This window comes from Austrofundulus limnaeus, unplaced genomic scaffold, assembly GCF_001266775.1.
Source record: "Austrofundulus limnaeus strain Quisiro unplaced genomic scaffold, Austrofundulus_limnaeus-1.0 Scaffold111, whole genome shotgun sequence".
NCBI lineage: Eukaryota > Metazoa > Chordata > Actinopteri > Cyprinodontiformes > Rivulidae > Austrofundulus > Austrofundulus limnaeus.
The window spans coordinates 427525-433399 of NW_013952513.1; the positions used below are offsets into that span (position 1 = coordinate 427525).

General features: G+C 40.4%; 1 protein-coding gene across 6 annotated transcripts in view; it reads right to left on the reverse strand.

Annotated features, from left to right (window-relative positions):
- Window positions 1-5875, reverse strand: part of tle2b (TLE family member 2, transcriptional corepressor b) — a gene marked incomplete at its 3' end in the record, with an annotated part of 117703 nt that overhangs the window by 86231 nt on the left and 25597 nt on the right.

The window sequence follows — 5875 nt, forward strand, 5'->3', positions numbered from 1 at the left end:
AACACACACACACACACACACACACACACACACACACACACACACACACACAGAGGTGAGCAAAGCTTTGAATGTGTGTGTGCGACATGGAACAAAGCAAAAAAAAGGCTTGATGAAAATGCAAAGGAAGGTCACTTCCTCTTCCCACACATCATAAAGCCTCATCCTCTGCCTCCCTGTTCTCCTCCTCTAATGACTCTGCCTTCTTCTCTCCCTCCCTCCATCCTTTCTTCCTCTCCCTCTCCCCCACATTAGCAGCCTCTCCACTCTGCCAGGTCGGTAACGTATTCAAGCCTACAAAGAGCTAAGAAGGGAAGAAACATCAAATGAATAACTTATAGAGAATCACGGCACCGTCTCTCACCTGCTAAAAGCTAAAGAAGGCCCAACAAAACAAGCGAGTCCCAGGGGGCCCTGCACCACCAGCAGCCGTTCATGTCTGTATAAAGTGCTGCTGACAGCAACCCGCCTCCTCTGTAGTCTGCGGGAAGTTGGAGAAACAAGGGCGCTGTTGATGTTTTTGATGCTGTAGTTGTTTTCTTTAGGGATGGAGCTGGAGTATGCAAAGTAGGCTGTACTCTGCTTTCTTTTCTTTCACCTCCCCTGTTTCAATCAGAACATTTTCTCTGCCMCACAGAATTTAGAGGGATCCTTTAAGTCGGACAGGAAACATGCCAAACTGAAGGCCCGTGGGCCAAATCTGGTTCCGTTAACATTTTATCCGGCCCCAAAGGAAAAACTTTAAATGCTTTTGTCTTTATCAAATGCATCTCTAAGCAATAATAAATAAAAAAGTTGCTGATTAATTAATTTAATTATTTGTTTATTTATTTCAAACCAGTAAAAAATGGTCTTATAGCACAAAGCAAGTTTCGAGGAAAGAAACAAAAAACACACACAAAAATAATACAAATCACACAAAAAGGCAGGCACAGTCAACATTTTATCTGTTCGAATAGGAGTAAGAACTATAAACTTATTTAATCCTACCACTTACCTATATTATTTCTTATGCAAAGTGTAATGTTTTATAATATTTTGTATTAGTAATGTATTGATATCTTAATTTGGTATTCCAACCCATTTCATTGTAAGGCAAAAAAATGAATGCTAATGATGTCTTTCTAAATTAAATAATTTTAAATTTATCTGTTAAGGTAACTATGTTTTAAATGCTACATAAAGCATCATATGTAAAGGTTTTTTTTATTTCTATGTAACTTTCTTATTTCTATGTAACTTTTGTCAAAATATATTGACAAATTKAACTAAGTTTTGAATATTTTCCCCCTTGTGCCACTGAGTTTGACCCCACTGCTTTAGGAGGTCCAACATCAGATTTGAGAGCGACAAAACTTGCAAGTCATTTGAGTAGATTTGACATAACGCTGTGGGACCTGTGTCAATAGATGAGTATGAAGTCAGATTTAAACTCACCAATAACCTAAATTGTTACTTTTTTATCATTATAAAACTCAGTGGGAAAAAAATGCATTTTAGTTCAACAGACCCAATTTTTTTGTAAAATAGGAAAGTGGGTTAAAGTGGTAGTTTAATTCAGCCCATTTAAATGTTGGTTTCATAATATCCCTGGTTTGCCCAAAACAAGTACAACATTTTAGTAATTCAAACACCCATGATGTGTCCATTCATCTGCTCAAACTGCACAATGCAGTCGGGTTGACAGTGGCTTGGTGGCGATTGGCCTGCAGCTAAGGCTAGAAGACTGGCGATTTCAGTGGTGGGGGGCTTCATTAGTCTAGACAAGCGCAATTCAATTAGATTTCAATTAGTCCGATGGCGGAGGTCAGAGACGCTGTGGGTTTCCCGGTAATTAATCCGCAGAGCCGCGCTGAGCCCGAGCTAAAGTGAGCCGCAGCAGGCGTATATGGGGACATCTAGATGGGCACAATGCACGAAAACCCCCCACGGGTGGCTGGGTGGGTGGGTGTGAGATGGAGGCGGGGCCAGGGTCTGCCAGCAGATCCCCACTGACCTTGATTCACACACAGTCAGCTGGGAAAGGGGAGGAGGGACTGATGAGGAGACAGATAGCAATCTGGCACAGCAGACAGATAAACACACACAGTCATGAGAACACTGGAAAACACATCGACGCACTTTAAGTACACACCAGCACGCGGGAGAACACAAACTCTCAGAGGGACAGGGATAAACCGAAGAGGTGTGTGTGTGTGTCAGAGAAAAGATGGATCTGACAGACAGGAGGATGGATGAAGGGAGTGATAGACTAGTCTGTCATTCTTACAGAGGAATGAAAGCAGGAGCAAAGAGAGAAATGATGAAAGTCAAAGAGATAGGCGGCCATTCAATTGGCTGATGCAGGCGGGAAGAGGACGAGGAGACGGAGGGAGAGAGAGAGAGAGAGAGAGAGAGAGAGAGAGAGAGAGAGAGAGAGAGAGCGAGCAGGAGAAACAGACAGCGGAGCGTCTTTGCTGTCGTCAACACAGCCTGTTGGTGTAGCCTGTGCACCGTCCACTGGCCTGTGGTAATACCGCTCCCACCATCTGCTGCCATGCAGCACATGCACACAGTTACATGCGTGCACACAGACAAAGTGCYGCTGGCAGCTTACATCAGCTGCACTAAGTCACATAACAAAGCCCATAGTCACAGATCAGGATTATACAAAAGATCTGTAAGTCGCAACTATTGGTGTCGACACAGCAGCCTGTGGAGTGGACTGATGAGAGATCCGAAACCCTTTCATCTGTTGGGCAGAAACTCCTCGGCAAAAAAAAAAAATTCCTCAGTTTTGATTTGCCGGATACACCTTTGTGATTACGTTTCACTGGCCCTGGAGCAATAAGTCTTTTATGTAAAAAAAGAAAGGAAGAAAAATATTGAGTTGGGTAGGAGGAAAACTATTTCCCCTTCGTGATGAGCTCTTTTTTTTTTTTCAGGAAATGCGAGATTGGTCTGAAAAAGGGGGTTATAAATTAAATGTAACACTTCACCGAAAAGTTAGAGCAAATTTGTGCTGAAAAATAACCTTTACGTGAATCAGAAGGTCGTTCTAGACCACAACGAATGCCAGGTATTGTGTGTTTCAGCTCTCCTGTGTTGTTTCAGATGGCYTGTTAGCGAAGCAGTGAACGAGTCACATCGGGTCAAATAACATCCAGCAGTACGTGTGTTTTTATACTTTATAAATATTCATGTGAGCGCCGGCTCACTGGTCTCAAAACTGAAACGGAACAAGTTAAACTGAAGAAGGGAGAGACAGAAAGTTTRTCTATAAGATACACACACGTATATATTATTTATATATTGAACATCGTGTGGGACAGCAGTCAATCACAGTTTGGTCAAGCAGGCATGAACAAGGGAGAGTATTCGTCAGGGTTATGTTTTGGGGGACAGAGGACACTAGAGAATAGGTTAATGATGCCTTTTTTTGCAACATGTAATGTCAGATCAACTTTATTTGTCACACGCACAATCATACACGCTATATTATGCAGTGAAATGTGTTGTGCCTGCATCCAGTTGTCAGCGAAGCCCACAGGATTTTAAAAAATATTTATAAAAAAAACAGCACACAAACAGGACGAACCTTTCTTTTTGGTTTATCTGCAAAACCCATCCATAAGCTCCAACTGGTCCAAAACACAGCATCATTTCCAGATCCCCCTCCACCAGTCATAAAACACCTGTCCTCCTGCAGCATCTTCACTGGCTCCCCTGTGAATTTAGCATTTCCTGCAAAATCCTGCTTCTCACTGACACACACAAACGAAACTCTCAGGTCCTCCTCCTTCACCAGACTCCCCCAACCACCAGCTCGTTTGCCCCCCMCCTCTGGAACACAGGACATTAAAACCTTTCCCATTTTCCAATCACGCTAATAAACTCTTCTTTTTAAAACAGCCATATTCAGCTTAACCTCCCTCTCATCATCTCTATTTAAGTCGATGCTTTTCTGTTCCTCGTGACCCACTATCCCGCATGCTTTAGATCTTTTCCTGCTTTCACACACCTGAYTTGTATGAATGAGTGATAAACAGGTTTCTGAAGTATCAGAAGACCTGCTGCAGAGCAGGGAAACAGCTAAAAAATGCAGGATAGTGGGCCTCGAGGACCAGGGTTGGGAACCACTGGTTTAAGTTATGTTGTGTTTTATTATTTTCATTTGTTAGTTTATTCTTTTGTTTTCTGCATTTCACATTGTATTTTATTGTATGGTGCCTTTGAGTGCCAATAAAAGGTGCCTTCAAATAAACCTAAGGGTGTAACAATACCAGTTTTCCCCAAACCGAGTAAAAGTACTTCAGTTTGGATCAAGTACCGATACAGAGTACTTACTGAGTTAGAACTTAAACATTACACAATGACTTTCTTTTTATGTAGAACGAAGAGTCTCCCTTCCTTATAGGCCTACAGTCCCTCTGACTGGATCAAATCGTTTATACAGCAGGATATAATCAACACAATCTGCTGCTTCCTTTGACTGATAACTATAACTAACTGGTTTTGATGATGCATGTTAATGTTTCCGTACAGACACCTGAGATGACTTTTACTGTGACCTGGCGCTACATAAATAAATATATGCACATTGTTGCAAATTTTTWAAATAAATAAAAATAGAGATTTTATTTCCTCATCAGACATTGTGGGTGGGTTCAGTCAGGCCTGCCGATGAGGCCTCAACCCCACCCCCCCAAAACATTTTTTTGACTTCATTTAATATAAAAATTGGTTTTGAGTCAGTTTTCAATTTAAAATTTATGAATCAATGCAGCAAAATAAACCCGTTTAAAAAGGTAAGAGATAATAATACTTAATAATATGTTCTTTTGCGTAATGCAGTGTTGCCCCTAACATTATCGGGGAACACTCCCACACACCTGGAACTGTGGTCTCCTGTGCAATTTATTTGAACAGCCCTTCAATGGAGTATCAATAGAAGTATTGACCCAAGTATAAATATTGGTAGTGTCTGTACTGTGTATCAGGACTTTTTTATTATTATTATTATTTTTTGTAAAAACGTTATATCAGTATCGGGACATTATTAAATAGACAAATGTAATTTTTTATTATTATTTATTATTATTAAAAAGGAAATTAGCACACATGTAATGAAATTGTAGAAAATTAAACATTGAAAGAGTAAAGTGTAGAAAATGAATGCATTCCAACTGCGGGTCTGTCAAATTTTTTATTTAATTTTTTTTGTTTTGGACCAGTGTTAAAATAGATCAAAATCTCTGCATGACACGTGCACATTTCATGTAACATACAGAATTTTTAAAACGCAGCACGTTCTTGTATCAGTTTTACAAAGTGACATGCAGCAGATGTCACCTTTATCCTCATACACTTAGTTTTAATGATAAAGTTCTTAAAAGTGGAGATTTTACAGCAGTCAGTTCTTCCACTACTAATAGACGCTGCAAATAAAACAGCTGAACTTCTGGGAGTTATTGAGAAAGACACATCGTCTTCTCTGTGGATCAGGTTAGCCCCTGGCAAACGTCTTACCAACTCATCAGTATTCACACACAGGCATGTCTATGCATGGACGCATTCATTTCTACCAAAACACCCATAAACATTTTCTCTATCTCATCCCCTTCCTCTTTGCAGCTTGTTTTCCCTCTTCTTTCACACTTTGGTTCTCTTCTTCTTTTTTTTTTATCCTCGTTTTTCTCTTTGAGTCAAGACGAGACACATTCAGATTCAAGACATTAAATAATAACGGGTGAAACATTTACAGAAAGGAGAAAAAAAGTGCATGAAAAAAGCATAGAAGAAGAGTGCCGGTGCCTCTCGCGTGTCTGTGTGAGCTGAAGTGTGCAGTGATGAACATAAGCAACAGTTCATTGGTTCACACTGTGATAGACTGTAG